Source organism: Lissotriton helveticus, chromosome 2_2 (assembly GCF_964261635.1).
Source record: "Lissotriton helveticus chromosome 2_2, aLisHel1.1, whole genome shotgun sequence".
Lineage (NCBI taxonomy): Eukaryota > Metazoa > Chordata > Amphibia > Caudata > Salamandridae > Lissotriton > Lissotriton helveticus.
The window spans coordinates 181785173-181804062 of NC_136060.1; the positions used below are offsets into that span (position 1 = coordinate 181785173).

Genomic DNA, 18890 nt, shown 5'->3' on the forward strand with positions numbered 1-18890 from the left:
AAGGCCAAACGACAAAAATCCACAATACAATAATCAAAAATAGGCTTTAAAATGGTAGGAAAAGGTTCAGTTCAATGTAGATGGTAAATGCAACACTTTACTCTCAAAGTACCTTGGATGTGTCACGCAATACAAACAAAAAGGTCGCAGGGACGGTGATGCGTCGGTTCCTTGCTTCGGGGGAGGTGATGCGTTGGTTCCTTACTGCAGCGCAGGGGAGGGGACGTGTCGGTTCCTTACTGTGATTCGGTGCAATGCGACAAGATGGCGCCTCGATGCGACGATCCGGTGCGAGAAAATGGTGTCGCGATGCGACAATGTTGGATGTGATGCTTGTACGCCCGACGGCCGTGCGGCGAACTCAGTAACTTCTGAGCCGCGACAGGCCCTGTAACACGCTTCTCCGGTGATGCAACACGCTTCGTCAATGGTGCAACGGCAAACAGCTGCAGCGGCGGCACGCTTCTTCAGCGGTGTGACGGCAACTACTGCGGCGGTGACATGCTTCTCTCCGTTGCATCGCGCTTCCAGCTCCCAGCTCCTCGCAGTCTTCTCAGGGGGCCCAAAGAACAGTAGGCACCTCTCTGCAGGCAGAATTCCACAGCAAGGGAATTCAGTGGAGCTGGGGGTGATGTCTTGAATCCTGAGACTTCAGGCAGGAGGCAAGCTCAGTTCAAGCCTTTGGAGATTCTTCTTCAAGATTGCAAAACTACACACAAAGGTCCTTTTCTACTTTCGTTGGCAAATAAAGTAACCACTGCAGGCCAACCCCAACAGCACCACATCAAAGGGGCAGTATCCTCCTTGCAGCTTTCTTGATTCTTCTCCTTGGCAAAGGGTTGTCTTGATTCCCAGAAGTGATCTAAAGTTCTGGGGTCTGGGTCCACCCTTTTATACACAAAAATCCTTTGTCTCTAAAGGCAGAGAGTGTCTGTACCTAGTCCAAACCAGTTCTGTGCAGTCCTGGAGCACTTTGTTTACAGGACTCCTTCTTTCCCTTGACAGTGTGGGCCAGCGTTATCAGACACACAACAGGAGCTGGAGCCAGCATTGTGAAAGGCAGGCACAGCCCTATTCAGGCCCAGGTGCTACTCCTCCCACCTCTCTACATGCAGATAGGCCTATTCATCCCGGTGCTGAAGGAATAATATACAAGGTCTCCTAGAGCCACCCCAGCCCCTGTCACTCACAAACCAGACATGGAATTCACAGGCTAGCAGAGGTAGGCTTTGATGGTTAGGAAAGAAAATACCTACTTTCTAAAAATTGTATTTTCAAACACAGAATGTTAAAACCAACTTCACTAAAAGATGTATTTTATCATACTGAGTTCAAGCATACTAAACTTGAATTTCTACCTAGTTCCCTGAGTCAGTTAGGATTATAAGAAGTTGTAATCAAACTGCCCATTCTGGTCTATGGGAACAGGTAGCCTTGCAATAGTGAAAAACGAAATTGGCTGTAATTCACTATCAAGACATGCTACACACATCAGGGCATGTCCTACATTTTACATACAAGGCACCCTGCCCTTGGGCCTACCTTGAGTTGACTAACTTGTAGAAAAGGGAAGGTTTAGGGACTGGCAAGTGGGTGCACTTGCCAAGTCGACATGGCAGCCCCAGGCTGCACACAGGCTCTGCAATGGCAGGTCTGACTCACAATTTACAAGCTGCTTCTGTGGGTGGCACAACCAGTTGCTGCAAGTCCACCAGCAGTATTTGATTTACAGGCCCTGGGCACACATGGTGCACTGTACTAGGGTCTGACAAGTAAATCAAATGAACCAATAATGGAGTCACTAATCCAATCCAATACTTTACAATAGGGAGCACTTGCACTGTGGCACTGAATAGCAGTGGCACAGTGCCCAAAGCATCTAGATCGGCAAAACACATAGCAAAAACACAGGCGGCAACAGCAAAAAATGGAAGGGAGGCCCACACCAATGGTGCCAGGTCTAACAATAACTCTCTTAAAATATAGTTTAGATCCATAACTGAATACAACCAAAGTGAAATCCATAACCAACAGTCATCGTGAGAGAACTGCGGACCGCTTCAGGGGAGATTTATAAACTTAGCATTTTCTACTCAAGCGCTAGTGGTGAGAGTAATGTGGGCCAGCACAAGCTGGGAGCACTGTCTGTGAAGGCAGGCAACAAATAATATAAAGCTATATGATGCCCAAATGGGAAAAAACATGAGTAAAGAAAAAAAATCAGGTCACGAAGGTGGATGGTTAAAATGTATTAGCGAGCAGCGGAAAGTCTAGCTGCGTACAGAAGAGGAACATGCCCACGTCACTAAAGAAGGCTAATAGGCCAAGTTAAGATTCAGACAGAAAATTATACACCACAAGAATGTCTTTTAACAGTGCATAATTAAGCAACTCAGTAGCTGGGGAAGGCAGAGTTTTGGGCAAACAACTATTAGTGGTTATGCCAACAAGCATAACTAGAAGAACAACAACGCTAGAGTTAGATAAAGAATAACACAATGCAATTAGACCAATGCATGGTGATATTCAGATAATTGGTGTTCCATCCACAGTACCTGATAAATAAAAAAGGGGACAATTGGCATAACATCCTTTACAAGTGAGTTTTGACACTAGCCCTTGAATAATGTAGAACTTGCAATCCCCCAGAAAGCACTGCTCACTACGTTTGGGAGTTACATTTGGTGTGGCAGTGCAATTAAGTAAGCTTCTCAGGTAATGTGAAGAAGAGTGAGTTGTTTACACATCCCACAAAGGACTCATTTTCGAGGACTAGGAAGAAACCTTTACTTTTTCATCATGGGACTTTGATATTCATACATATTAAAGTACAATACAAGCCACAGCCTATGCTCATAGGGGTGTAAACTCCAAGAATAGTTGACAGACAAGCTATACTTAGCTTTTTAACAAAATGCATACATATGTTTGGACTACCCAGGTGTGAGTTCCGCATCAATGCAGTAATGCTGGATAACAATATGCACCAAACACCGGGTGGTTGCACTGTAGCTTTCAGAGATTGAGACACTTCTGATGCAAGCAGCACTTGCCATTCGTGGAATGAGCCAGAGTTTGCTTTAAATACAGATGTCAGCCTATTGCTAACATGCCGCAATGCAGAAAGCTGTACATTCAGCCATGGCTTGTTTCAAAGATGCCAAACCTAGAATGCCAATACATCTGACAGTGAGGTCGTCCTTGAAGTAAGATGATAATGTATTGTTGGTGAGAAAGTCTGATATGTTTGGGAGGACAGAAGGAATAATATACAATAATACTTTATTGTATGAATGAATGCTTAGGTTTAATTGGGACACAGAACTTCAATTTCACTAATCATCGCAGCTGATGTCTTAGCTGAAGAGGAAGCTACTTTCCAGAGATATATTGCAGATCTGCCTTACACATGAGTTAAAAATAACTTATATAAGACTACATTCAATTTCCAAAAAAGTGAAGGCTTCCTAGCTGGGTAACATTGTTGTTGAATCCCCCTAGGAAATCTTTAATCACTAAAATATCAAAAACCTGCCAGAGAAGGACCTTTGCGGAAAGCAGTAATAGCAATTCAATGTATTTAACTTTAGGTTAGAGCAGTACCCCACATACAATAATATCTTACAATACATTTTGACCACAATGTACAGGCTGGCCACTAGTTTGAGAGAAGTAGCCTGGGCGTCTCTCCAACCAAGAGAAGCTACAAAACGTATCTCAGGCAAAGCTTTCACTGGTACACCCCATCGAGATCGCTGCGCACAGCTGAGGCCCACAGCCTGGTAGTCCCTAAATGTAAAAGAAATCTCACTGGAGCAGGAGGAGCTTCGTGGGCAGCACAACCAGACTCTGGAACTCCCTCCTCAGATCTGCTAGCCTTTAGGAAAGCCCTTAAAACCTGGCTTTCTAATCAATAGTTTCCTTACCTTGCAACCCCCTCCAAACCAGTAGGCTTCCTTTTCCGAGCTCAGTGCCTAGGCACCCCGAATACAGTACATTACAATGCGATGTATTACATTGCGTGCTTTAACAACGCGTTCGTTACAACGACAGCATTGTTAGAACGCGATGCATTTGCATCGCAAGTCATTAGAACAACTTACTGTACGGAGCGCGCTGGACTTAGGAATAGTGTTATTTACTATTCTTACTCCAGTTTGTGCAACAGTAGGGAAGGTGTTGGAATTTATTTAAAATACCTCAGCGCCCCCTACAGCAAGTCATTGTAATGACTTGCGATGTAAATGCATCGTGTACTAACAACGTGGTCGTTATAACGACTGCCTTTAACAGTCTTGCGATGTAGTGACAGCGTTGTAAACACTGTTTCCCAGACACCACAGGGTATTAGCACATTCTATAAATCTCACTTTCATTTATTTTCATTTCAATAATCCATGTTAGCATTATCAAGTGATCTGAAGAGCTGAACTCTTGCCTTAGCGGTCTCCACAAAACATGTTGGCTTTTGTAATGTGAACGAAAAATACACTTCATCTTCAACTTTTTGCGTTTTCTTTTCATAGCCAAAATAAATAAGGGAAATCTTGCCTTACCAGAGTTTGAACAGGAAAGCGGCAGCCAGTGGGACTCACGGACCGGGGGTGGACCACGCACCCCCCTACGAACTTTGCCGCTACATCTCGCGTTTCCCGCTCTGCGGGAAACGCTCGCACCCAGGAGCAAACCTGAATAGTGCAGAGGGAGACTACGTTGCCCAGAAGTCCTTGGGGCACAGCTACACCCTCACGCAACACCCAGAGGAGGTGTACATAACCAACACCTGACTCGCGCATCGTGGGAAATCTTGCCTTACCGGAGTTTGAATAGGAAAGCGTCAGCCAGTGGGACTCACGGACCGGGGGTGAACCACGCACCCCCCTACGAGCTTTATCGCTACATCTCACGTTTCCCGCTCCGCGGGAAACGCTCGCACCCGGGAGCATACCTGAATAGCGCCGAGGGAGACTACGTTGCCCAGAAGTTCTTGGGGCACAGCTACACCCTCCCGCAACGCCCAGAGGAGGTGTACATAACCAACACCTGACCCGCGCATCGCGGGACGAGCCGGGCGAAGCCCGGGCCAAGGGCGGGCCAGTTTAAGCCCGTTCAAGACCGGATAAGGACGGGACGGGCCACCCCTCTAATGTATGATGCATCAGCATAAGGTCAGTGTTCCATAATAGAGCCCAGGTGTGTTATATACCGTATGCCAATAGTTTAGAGCAATACTCTGTCTTCAGCAAGCATGGCTACCTTGCAGGAAGCTGGAACTATTGGAAGGAAATCTACTGGAGGTTAACTAATGGGTACTTTAGATAACTTCCTTATTAGGGTATCATCAGCCCTGGCAAAGGATATAGAACTTACCGAGAAAAGACTATCCTTGGACACAGCCTTTGATAAGAGATCTTCCCTGGGCCCCCTGGCAAGGGCTAGATCGCCGATATACCAACAGGCTGATTCCCAGGGGACGCTTCCTCCGTCGGGAGTGGAGGCGAGAACCTTATCACCTCAGCCAATGACTATTCTGGATACATGCGAGATCTCCCCCAGGAGTAGGGGTCTTGACAGTGATGCAGGTAGAGCCCCATCCCCTAATATAAGAACTCGGTCGGCATGCCAAGCAAAACAAGGATTGGCTCAGCAGAATGGGGGGCTCTAGCAAAGAGAAAGCACCCTGGGGCCCAAACACATGCTGGGGGGAGAAAATCAAAAATTGCAAAAAACATAGTTCCCGCTGAGGATCCAGTGGTAATTCTGCCGACTTGCCCCATGCAACCTGGATTATTCGAAAAAGATGGCCATGGTAGACACCCGGAAACTGTGGGGGAGGAAGCATACCTGGATCTGGGCCCTCTGTTTTGGAAAAGACTAGAGGGCACTTTTAAGAAGATATGTCTTCCAATACATGAGCGGCTGGACTCTATTGAAAACAGGCTGGTGTGTCTTGAACTCTCGTTTGTACAAGCCCAGAAACAGGCAGGACTAAGGCACAGTGCCCCAATTGGTCGGCCGTAAAAACGTATAGCTCATAGCACAACTGATTCCAGTATTGGTGTTGTGGCAATGGGGGGGGGGCAACTCTACCCAGTCTGACAATAGGGTGTCCCCTGCTATCCCCCGGCCTCCTGCTTCGGCAGGGGCTGGGAATATAGCACAGACTAATAGGACTCCCCAGGCCATCTTGGTAAACAAAGCTTTACCCCCGGCTCGTAATCAGACAGGGGCTGGGATGACAGCAGTGAGCAATAGGTTAAACCAGGGAGATGGTAGCAGCACGGTAGTTAGTCAGCAAAAATGTTTGCCTCCTTTGCCAATGGCATATAGTGAGACCCCCCTTCCTTATATTGATCTCCCTCCCCAATCAGCCCCCTTTGTGGTAGTTTAGGTCGGGATTCCACCAGTAGCCCAGGGGAAACGGGAATCATATTTAGACCTTAAGCACAAGTGTATCTTCTGGCTTAATAAGTTTCGCCCACTGCGGACTAATATGCGAGCAGAGATCTTGGGTGCTAGGAGAGTCAACTGGATAGGAAGGGGATGTAAGACGGTGGCAGGGGATTGTATTATTATTAATTTCAGAGACCAGAGGTGTGTCAATTACATCTGTAATTGGCCACAAAATGATCAGGCCCTTGGGATTCAAGTACTCCCCCTGGCTTACTTCTATGGCCCTCCAGTTCCCTTTGAGAAGGACATTTTTGCACAGGATGTTCCCCCAAATCCCTGCCCTTTGGGGAATATAAGGTTGTTTAATAGATTTCAGGCTTTGTCGGGGTTGGGGGATTGCGATTGACATCATGCACACCAAAGGTCCGTCTCGTGTAGTAGAGTGGGGGGTAAAAGGGAGGTAGCAGAATTGAGGCTAGGGCAAGTGTCTGCACAGGCATGTAGAGGAGGATGATGGTGGCCAAAATACTATATGTGTCGTAAATGTAGAGGTGGATAAAGAAGAACGGCCATTGGAGAGTCAGAACTCTGCATACCAAGGCCCTAGTGACTCTCCTGTATGGGGAGATTCGAATTTAATTTCTAATGGGCCAGTATGCCAGACATCTCTTATTTCATGGAATGTGGCGGGAGTGGGGACTAAACTTAACTCGCCTGTTTGGCTGGAATTCATTGACCGTTTTGATATTTGCCTGTTTCAGGAGGTTTGGGCGGTTGAACCCGTGTTTAAAGTGGGTTATCTGAATTTTATCGTCCCTGCTGTTAAAAACCATCAGGGGCGTCCTATGGGGGGTCTGGTGATATGGTTAGGCAGAGTCTTAAATGCCATACCCAGTTGCTCCCTGTGACGAGTAGTGATATTCTTGCCGTTAGGTTCAGCTTCCCAGGAAACTTAAAAATTTACATCTATAATGTTTATGCAAGGGGGCTTCCAGGTGGCAAGAAATCTGATGTTGTAGCAGAGTTGGATATATTACTGCAGGCCACCCCCCGAATATATTGCCATTGATCGCAGGGGATTTTAACACCAGGTTCGAACCCCTTGGTCTGGATGATACGCACCTAACAGAGGATGAGGATGGTAGGAGGGGAGTTCCTCAGCTGGGTATTAAACCTATAAGAAAATGGACAGAGGCCGCAATACAGATGAAGGGCCTCTGTATGGGGAATCAGTTGAGGGCTGCCAATGGGTGTACATTGTCAGACAAGATGGGAAAGGAAACTGTCGATAACGGTGTAAGGGCAAGTAATATTGATTACTTACTTGTCCCCCTTAAGTTGTGGTCTACTCTTCTCGATATGGAGGTATTAGCTCGCATTGAGAGTGACCACAATCCCCTGACCGCGAATCTGGGACTACATAAAGTGGATGAGGCTCGCGGGGGAATTATTCTCCCTGATTTGGTAATGTCAAATGACGAGCGCCATCTTAAGTGGTGCCAAGTTGTGGGGCACCAGGAAATCATTTCTGACATCGAGGTAGATCTGGAAGGGGCATTAGCAACTATGGAGGAGGTCACCTCGTGTGGATCTTCCCTTAAACTTTTGATGGAGGCTCACGATAGGCTTTTTGCCAAACTGAAAATATATTTTTGTAAACCTAGCTTAGGTAATAGAATCCAAACTAGAAAAGCGGAGAGCTGGTATGATGGCTCCTGCCGCCAAGCTAGGGGAGAGTTGGGCCAGGCATTAAAGACTAAAGACTTTAGCAAAATAAAGCTGGCCCATGCAAACTATAGGCATAAACAACATATAGCAAAAAAGGATTGAGAAGAGAGTAGGTGGCAGAACCTTAAAATGGCATGCAAGGCTAAGAACTCCAAACTCTTTTGGAATATTTTTAAATGGGTCAGGGGGGGGGGGGTTGCACCGTGAGAGCCCTCAAAATAATATTGCAGTGTTAAAGCATCGCCAGCAGGCTGGTGTTCTTCTGAAAAGGTTTAACTCCTCAACTACCAAGCCCATTATCCCATTACTGGAGATATATGGGATGAAGGTGTTAAGTTCGGCCCTTTATGGAGCCGAATTTTGGGGTTTTGAGAATTTAAGAAACCTGACGCTAGCAGAAAATGAATTTCTGCGAAAAGCAGCTAGCGTTCCCATCCATAAGTACCCCATTAACACCGCTAATGTGGGACCTTGGAAAAAAGCGGTCCAAGATCTTGCCTCTCCGCGGCCTTTATTGTATTGGCGCCGCTTATGGACCACAAATGAGCTACAGCATTACGTACAGGGCTTGAGGGAGATAATGGCTAAGGATTCTTGTAAAAAAATACACTGTTTGAAGGCCATTCGGACCCTACTATCTATATTGGGAATGAGGGAACTGTGGGATGACCCGGTAAATGCTGCATTCCCCTCCAAGAAAATTTTGAAAGAAAAGTATTGGGAGATGGTGAATGCAGAAGTCTGTACAAAGGGCCTCTCCTCACACTTAACAGGACGTTTTCTGGAGTTTAAGGCCCAACCGAAGCTGGAAATATATTGGGATGCCATAGTGAAACAGCAGGACCGTAAACTCTATTTTCAACTTAGAGCAGGCTCCCTTCCATTAAGATCATTCACAGCTTAATGGGCTGGTGATAACGGTAATGACAAATGCCCTAAGTGTGGGGAGGAACAAGAGACAATAAGTCATCTCCTTTTTTTCTGTCCCTTGTATACCGCCCCTAGATCAATGTGGGTTAAGCCCATTTGTAAATTGCTTGGCACACGCAGACATGTAGAGGTTTTAAGAATCCTATGTACAGACCCTAGTCCCGGAATTGCTATTGCTGTGGCCAAATTTTTTAAATGGGCATGGGTGATTCGTATTAGACAAATTGCGGCTGAGACCTGAATATTAAGTTCCTATCACTCCTATTTAGCTGTAAATATGGGGGTTGCTTCATTTATATGAGTTTTGTGCAATATTACCCTGGACTGTACGAAAATTGATGATTTTTTTTTTTAGGATTTAATGGAATTGTGAAAAATGATATTCGCCAACAGTCTATAGTAGTTTAATCCTTTCTTAGTATTTAGTGTATCTTTTGATGGATTTGAAATTGGAAAACTGTGGATTTTATGTATACTTTTATGACTTAACTGCCGAATAAAGTTTATAATAAAAAAAATAAGGAATGAGACTGTATCTGATCAAGTTTTTTCTAATTGTCTAAAAGATAATATTGTATGTGAGGTGTTTCCTTAAAAATGTAATATTAATTATTAAATGTAAAGTCTTACGCTGGTGGCAAGTCTATGTAGGGTAATATATCTCTTACACAGCACTGCCGCTTTTCTACCAGATATCTTTTATAATTAGCAAGCAACTGTACTCCATAGAAGCCAATTTAAGAGTAGAACCAGACAAATATGGAAGGCAGGCTATTATTCTTTTCACAAGTTTGTATATCAACCAACTTCTCCAAACGCTAGATCAAGAACCTCTTCCTGGTATTGTGGAAGTCTGCTACACACTATGGTCAGGATATTCATGCATTTGAGAGGTAGGTTGAAATGTCGGTACTGCAGAGATTCAGTAGCTAGGTAGTCAAATCAACAATGAGAGGATGTGGTGCAGGGTCTTGCCCTAAATCCTGGACAGGGGGTCTTGGCCTGCACAGAAGCTTCCTTTGGGGATCTTGGAGGAAGAGAAGTTGGTTTGGTACAATCACAGAAAAGGGCCAATTGGTGACAATGAGGCTTAACCTACGCCTGTACAGTTGCAGCTTAATGATTATTTAAAAAAAAATGAAATGAATTAGAAGAGAAGCGAGGAGATGGGCTGATGACCACCCGATCAAAGGACCATTCCTTATGAAGTTGGAATGTGGGACGCAGAATTCAGCATTTTGCATACATTGCAGTTAATACAGTTTTGCAGTTTGCATTTTACATACAGGCCTCGAAGCCCAGAAGTTAGGAAATGCGTCTGGCTCTCTGCTATCCAAATGTTGACATTTCTGTAAATTATCCGAAATCTGACCTCCGTTAAAAACACTTTTGTGACCAGTGTGTCAAAATACTACACCAGTCACATATGAGTTGCAATCGAAGTAAAGGGCGTTTTTTTTTCATGTTTTAGCTGGATACCCAAGTTTTGCAGGACTTCAGATGCAGTTTGCAATCTAGTAGAAGTTGTGACAATTTGTAAAAACAGTTGGCCTTGATTGTGTGACACCTTAGGATACCTGCCCCATCCTCATGCACTCGGAAAATGCCTGAGAAGCCGATGTAAAGCTGAAGATCCGTTCCTTCTTTGAATGGGGAATGATAATTACCAGGTTGTAAAGGAAAATAGAAGTGATGTAGAGCAATCCTGAATTTCTCTCTCTAGTCTTCCAGGTCTAGGATGGACTTTGTTGTATTATACCATATAATTTATCCTGCCTTTCTTAGTAACTCTAAAAGCTGATACGTGCTATGTGTGAAAAGCCTGCACTGCAGGCACTGTAATGCCCAGTAAAAAGGTAAATGTGAGACTGGCGCGCTATGGTGGAAATATTTAGTTTACTTGCAACCTGGTTGGGGACCTCATGAAAGGTTGATATGTCATCTACTTGGCAGATCCTTCTGAAAATAAATTCCAGTGACAGACAAGAAAAGCTGTCCCATAGGAGTTAACTTCCTGGTTAGGCATAATGCATTGTCTCCAAGATCTCGATCTCTAATGACGAGAAAGTAGCATGTAATAGTGATGTCTTTAGTAGGTGTGCTCTTATAACGCTTTCTACTAAGGAAGGTATTTGTTTAGTTCAAGAATGTGGTAATGAATCAAAAAATGTGGTTGGCACTGGCGGCTGGGGTGGTCAAAAGGTATATTGCTAGGGCCTGGGGTTCAGCGGCAGTGCCCTTACTCTCGGACTGTAAGACAGAGCTGGATTGGAACCTGTGGGCTGAAAAAGTAATTTACCAAAATAGAGGATTCCCGAAGAAGTGGGAAAAGATTTGGGGACCATGGCTAGCCGACAGGGGTTTCAAATGTTTGTAGGGGGGTGGGGTAGGGCCTGGATCTTGACATAGGATCACACAAGAGAATCTGTGGTGGGACTACTTCACTGCTCTACGAGGTTTGCCTTTGTTTTTTGTACTGTTGATACTACGCTATTCGTCAAGTACAATTGTACACACTACTGTGCTGAGCATGTTTGAAATAAAAAAGAATGTTAAATAACAACAAAAAAAGATTGTGGTAATTATGGTGGTAGTGAAGGAATCACTATAGGTTGCAATGATGGAATCAGATTTCAATATATGCCGATTTACTGGCTAGGGATGCATCATGCTACTTTTGTAGAAGCAAGGTCTGCTTAATTGAAGATGAGATATCGCCAACACCAATGTCTTGTGGACAAATACTGACATTTACAGCAAGTAATGATGAGGTCCTATATGTTGAAACCCAACGTGATGAGTAGTGTATCGAGGGGAGGTCTCAACTAGAAAGAATTCAACACATTTAACACTGAGCAGTTCACCAGAGACCACTGCGGTGCCTCATAGGGCCTAAATAAGTCCTGGGATTTTAAAATACAAATCTCACCCATCAATTTGCTGTTTTAGATTCCAAAGTAGAAGGATTTGGTCTCTGTGTTCATTTGTCCTTCCAAGCCTTCTGAACACGATAGGAATGCCACTTGTACAAGAAAGCCATCATGATGTATTCACCAACTTGTAGTCAAACAAGATGACTTTATTTACAAATAGTTAATGGAGGGGATGTCTTTAGAGTCGGATTCATTTTCCAGATCAAGAACCAGAATTTTTTCTAGTGCTTTAAGACTATCCATTTTTATTGTCGACAAGATTTTGACCCGGCTGAGAATATCAGGGTCTCTTCAAGACAAGGGATTCCTGGAGACTCAGGATAATCAGTAACAGTGTCGGGAATTGAATCAGTATTCAATGCCTTGCAAGCAAGGAAAAGAACCTGTTATCCAATAATATCGGGGTGGATGTCCAAGAAGGGCCAGTCCTCCTGTGGCACCCTGTAATCCTGTATTTCCAGGATGAAAATAATACCTACTGGGCAACTTTTGATTGTAACTCACATGACCATGGATGCAGTGATCCCTATCTGCTCGAAGTGAAGGAGTCCGAGGTGAATATTACTTAAGTCCAGAGGGTGCGTTCTACTTAATTATGAACTCACCGCTGGTCTGGCAGGGCGAGGTCTCATGACCGAAGAATTTGCTCAGAGAACCGAAGAATGCACCGGAGAATTCACTGCTCCGTGCTAGAAATGAATATAGTCCACTATCTGGGAAACTGAATCAGAATCTAAAGACATCCCTTTTTCTCCTTTTGTAAATAGAGTCACCTTGTTTGAATACAAGTTGGTTATGGTCACTTCACTGGGGTTACATATGTCACAAGTATATATTTTTTATGTATTGTATATATACTTGGTGTGTCAACATGTTTTAAAATTCTTCATAACAACATTTATTGTAATGAATAAATATGTTGCTCATTTTATCTGACGTGAGTAAAACCAGATAAACTCCTCGGGCTACCTAATGTTCTGTTTCTGTGAAAATTGAATAAAACTACACACATGTAATTGATTTAGATATTCTATACTTATCTCTTCAGTTTAAGATTGAATCTTTGTAAAAGTATAAACTTGCTAAAGTTCAATTTTCTTAAAATTCACAGGGACACATGGGTTGCTCTTGTGTTTTGAAATATGGAGAGTTTACAGTAGAGATAGAATGATGAGAATGGATTTGAAAGGAGAAGTAGTAAGTTGTTTTGGTAAGTAGTGGTTGTGTGTTAGATTGGGTGACATCGCTGAAAAAGGAGGGGGGAGTTTGAGGAGGATGTTTGGTCCACAGTAGTCAGAAAGGTTTGGGACAAGTCAAAGAGAGGAGGGATGGGACAAAGGTTGAAAGTAGGTTTTCTTTAATAACAAAAAATTAAATTAATTTATACTTATCTACATGAACATGACATTTGGTGCCAGATTACGAGTTAGGCGAATGGGTTACTCCATCACAATTGTGACGGATATCCGGTACCCCTCTGTTACGAGTTTAATTATGTTCCATTCAATATAATTGAACTCGTAAAACGGCAAATGGGATATCAGCCACGTTTGTGATGGAGTAACCAGTCCATCAATCTCGTAATCAGGCACTTTGGAAGCAACAATATTTATATGATAATAATAATGCACTTTATTGTACAGTTAATAAAAACCATTACAAAAATATGCAATACCTGAATGTTTTTTTTTTTTTGGATTAAAAAGGAAGAAACGAAAGAGAAAGAAAAAATATATATATATCTGAAAATGAACAGTAAACTACAATATGCTGGTGATAAGTCTTAAGATTTGTAAAAAGTTATTCTTTTAAAGAATGCCATGACTGAAATATGGAATACTTCGTGCTATGTATACGAGTTCGTGTTTTCGATTAAGACTTATCATAATTCCTCTCTTTTTCTCAAAATTGATTATGAATTGGACTGCACCGCAAATAAGTTGAGGATCCACAGAACACAGTGTTTGTATGATTGCAGACCGACAGGTGTGTGCTCCAATTTCATTAAACTTCGCCTTTAGTCTACTCCGGCGTTCCGAGTTCATGGCGGGACAGATACAGATCAGATGAATTAGGTCTTGTTTTCTTGCTCCACATAATTCGCACCCTTTGTTTTCTTGCATCCTCCATTTCGGTTGATCAAAATTTGTCGGGAGGTTACCCAGCCTTAATTTTAGGTATCTATGTTTGATATACGCTGAGAAGGCAAGTTGTAGATATGCTGCCGGAGCCGGGTTTTTATATGATTGTATTGTCATCAAGGCGTGTTCACGATGACTCAGGGATGTCTTATCGTTGAGTAACGAATGCCTGCTGGCCGCTTTTTTTTACTGTTTGTTTGAACAACAGTACTGGAAGCCTGGTTTCCCAGAGTGGGGCCAATTCTGTTGTTTCTAGAGAGAGTTTTAAAAATTTAGCGTACTGGGAATTCGAGTAGTTGTTGATTGCCTCCCACATGGCACGATAAATTTCTACTTTCTGGTTCATCCAGACGTCGTACCAAAATTTGACAAACTCGTATTGTTTTAGCAGAACTTGGGATTGCAGGCCAAATTCTAGTCGTACTTGCGCAGGTGATGCATCAATTGGCAAACCAAATACACGTTTATAGATTCTTGTTTCTATTTTCTCTATTAGCTGCGCACTCTTCCCGTGATGTAGTACGCTCCCGTAAGATATTGTTGTCAGTAATTTGGCTTTCATTATGTTTAGGAGCGGGTTGAACATGGGAACTCTAAGTTTGGTTGCTAAGTTGTTGAAGGCGTGTAACAAGGCAGTCCCCTTCTTTTCAATGGCTTTGAAATGTGTTACAAAGTTAAGGCGTTTGTCTACTTGTATTCCCAGATACTTATAACTGTCGATCACTTCCAATTTGCTGTTCTCTATTGCAAATGCTGATGACACTTTATGGCGACGACTTATGACCATGATCTTGGTCTTCTTACTGTTTATTTCAAGTAAGTTTAATTTTGTGTATCTGGTCAGTGCTTGTAGTAGGCGTTGCAGGCCGATTTTCGTCTGGCTCAGTAAAACCACGTCATCTGCGTAGGATAGATGTGTAACACGCAGGTGACCAAGCCGTAGTGGATGAGCATTGGTCTGGTCTAAATGTGATGTTAAGTCTGCCATGAATAAATTGAAAAGATGAGGTGCCAACACGCAGCCTTGTTTTAGACCGTCGAAGGTGCAGATCCTTCGGGTTAGCCGCTGTCCGTTGTCGATCTTTACCTGCATCCAGGTGTCGGTGTGTAGATCGATGATTGGAGTTAAGATTGAATCTGGCAGGCCCTGCTGTTTCAGTTTGGTCCAAAGTAAATGCCTGCTAACACGATCAAAGGCCGCTATGAAGTCCACGAAACAGGCATATAATGTTTGGTGATGTTGTAAGCTTTTTTCCGCGATTAGACTTAAGGCCATTATGTTTGCCATCGTGCCTGTTCCGCGGTGAAACCCTGTCTGATTTACCGGTATTTTATTGTTGGTATCAGACCATTTTGCGAGATCCGCTAGTACCAGGGATGCATAATATTTAGCTTCCGCGTCAATGAGGGCAATCAGACGATAATTGGCCGGATTTTTGCGGTCACCGCCTTTGTAAATTGGATTGATGATTGCTCCTCTCCGACTTTCTGGGAGCTGACGTGTGTTATTTATGGATCTAAACAGATGGTTAAATTTACTGGCCCAGTATTAAGGGTCCTCCTTGTATATTGCTTGCGGGATGCCGTTTGGTCCAGGCGCACTGTCTTGCCTACTTTTACTAATTATTTGTGTTATTTGAAGTTCATCGCTAATCTGCAACGATTGATCTATGCTTGCCTGTTGGGTCTGGACATGTTTTGCCAATCATGAGGCTTATCTTTCGAGGCCGCAGTACTTGAAGTTTTTGCTGACGGCTGAAAAGCGGGTCTTATTGAGAAGGTGTCGGCTATGTTTTGGGACCATGCGCTTTCAGTTATACAGGTCATACTTATGACTTGTGACGGTCTGCTCAGGGAATTTACTTGCTGCCAAAAGGCCCGGCTATTGGATTTTTTTATGTTATGCAACATTTTAGTCCAGAACTCGTTGGCTTGATTTTTTTTCTCCGTCCAGATTAGCTTCTTGTAGAGTTTCCTTATTATTCGAACTTCTTGCCAAGCACTTGAATTGGCAGTATGGCCTTGGGCTCGTCTTGTGAATTTCCGCAAGCGTTTTCTCAGGGTGAGTGCTGCCTTAGAAAAAGCAGTACTACTTGATAAATTGGTGTTCTTTTTGATATTGGTACTTTTCCTGGATAACCTGTTTAGATAGTCCAGGTCTCGGAGCACAGATTTTTATCTTGGATCAAGGATTGAAGTTCGTTCTTGGCATCCAGCGCTATTTGTGGCAGGGTGGTGCTTGTCCACCTCAATCGCTTCAAATTGATTGTAGATACTTCGTCTACCATTGTTCGTGCTTGCTTGTACCTTGATAAAGTCAGGTTCATTTCGATGTGCTGCATTGAATGGTCACTATCTAATGAACTGATTATTTGAAAGTTTTTCATCAGTCTTAACAAGGGTAATGTGACTATTGTGTAGTCTAAGATTGTGCTTGTGCCTTGACCTGTGTAGGTTGTAGATGGTGGTTTATCTTGCTTGCATCTACCATTTATCACCCTTAGCCCAAGATGCTTGAGATCCCACATCAATTGCCTGCCACCTGAATCGGTCTTCTTTACGGGTGGGATTTCCTGGGGGTCAACGCCCCACTGCTCGTTTGCTATAATGATGTTATCCTCTTCTTCCGGCCAATGCAGGAGATTGGCATTGAAATCGCCTGTCAGTATGATGTCCCATCTTGGTTGTTCGAGCCGAAAGTCAGAAACGACATTATTAATGCGTTTGAAGAATTCTTTTTTGGCTGCATATTTCGGGTGGGCATAAACATTAATCAGGATAGTTGTTCGAGTTTCTCCCTGGGTCATCCCATCCAATTTGATAATTTGCATATCCGCCGAGGATATGGGCAATTGAGAGGCCTTGATCTTAAGTGCGGTGGATACATAAACCGAGAGTCCCCCTTTCGCACGCCCGTAACGTTGAGTTCGCGTCGCGTTGGCATGGAAACATAGTCTACCAGGTACATCGATTGGCTCCGTTAACCATGTTTCCTGGAGGGCTATAATGTCATACGTGCTCCAAGTGTCTGTTTTTCTAGTGTCTTTAAAAAATCTTTTGCTCCGGCGATGTTCCAGGAGAGAAGTTTAATTGTGTCTCCCTCTAGTCTACCTGTTACATGACTGGTTCAATCATTGTTAGAGCGCTGTGTCAATCTTGGGCTGTCATAGTGGTCATTATCTGCTCCCCTAGCGCCATGTAGTACGGTGTACGTGGTTTGACTTGTCCGTGTATGATCTCTTCTTTTGGTCTGCTTCCTTAAAAGGGAAGTTGGATATCCCGGTTTTGCCTCTTCTTTCAGACTGATTCCCCACTCCTCAAATTTAGTAGTTTCGGCAAGAATGCTCTTGACGATTCCCTCATTCCTCCATGTAGCCAGTGTGCCTTCCTTTGCTGCATTATCTCCGAGGGAGATAATTTCTATTGACAGTAGGTCGGCTGTTGGTATTTCGCTGAGGCTTGTAATTGTAGATATTAGATGAAGAATGTTTCCTCGATTTCAGTAGTCTTGCTTACCGTACTTTATAATTGGGAATGAAGAGAAGCCTTCCTACTGTTGGGGTATTCAAATTTGGTGATAAGACTCTGGTGGAACGTACGTTGTCATTTGGTCCTGTCCATCTTGTTTGGTTACTTCCGTGAACCCATGTATCAGCACACGGGTGGTTTATTATTTGCTTGTTAGCGTCCATTTAAGACTGTTCCATTGACATTCTGTCTTTCGAAGTTCCATCCCTGCAATCTCGTTTTAGGCCGCCTTTTTGTATATGCGTCCATTTTCCCTAGCAACTGACGTGGGACTCGATCTATGTTTTACTAAATTTTTTAAATCGATGTTTTGTAGTAGTTCTATATTGCCTGAGTTTATTATTACTTGCTTTTCATCGTAGCGACCCCTATCAACCTTGGCTGTAAATGATCTAATGGTTTTGTTACCACTTTTGCCTGGTCTGGAATCGGCGTTTGGAACAGTGATCTGGATGGATGATACCTTCTTGTTGTTTACCGGACCTTTAATGGCTGTCCTTTGGCATCCCTAATTGATGTCTTCACGCTTATTTTGAGCAGGCTCATTAAGGTTGTGGTTTTTGCTCTTCGGTGGTTTGTATTATTACGGCCATTGTTGTTTTCAATCTTCTAAATATGCTGACTTATTCTTCAGCTGAGCTTCTCGCTCTACGTCTCCCTCGAGGAAAATGTTCTCATATTTTCCCTGGTGGTAGGAAACTAAGGAAAGGTTGTCCGTCATGTGCGTGGCGTTTCCCGCCTGTAATTGAAACCGGGCATGACAATACACCTGTCTCTTTTCAATGTCTCCTCCTTAACACCAGGTCTGTGAACCGCCACTCCATTAATATTTGGAATTTGTTGTATAATTCCAATATCACGTGTTTGTTTTTGACCGAGACCTGGTTGGGCGACTTTTCCGCACCAGACCTGGCAAATGCTATCCCCCCGAATTATATCATCTTTAGGAGGGATAGAACATCGGGCAGAGGTGGTGGAGTTGCTCTTATTGTGGAAAAGAGTATCCCCTGCTCTACCTTTCCGGTGGAGAATATGCAGGGATGTGAAGCCCTTGGTTTCACCTTACATCTCTCCCCTCTCCAGGCCTGTACTGGGATACTTGTATACAGAACCCCTGGATCAACAGGACCTTTCTTTGACGAACTGCAAGAAGCACTTGCAGTCCCTTGTCTTAGGTCTGATCACTGCATTCTTCTTGGAGATCTTAATGTCCATATGGACAATAGCTGCGACCCCG

At 43.6% G+C, this 18890-nt stretch overlaps 1 protein-coding gene across 2 annotated transcripts in view; it reads right to left on the minus strand.

Annotated features, from left to right (window-relative positions):
* The window catches only part of N4BP2 (NEDD4 binding protein 2), a 1406797-nt gene that overhangs the window by 348888 nt on the left and 1039019 nt on the right, over window positions 1-18890 (minus strand). The gene's annotated exons all lie outside the window — the stretch shown is intronic.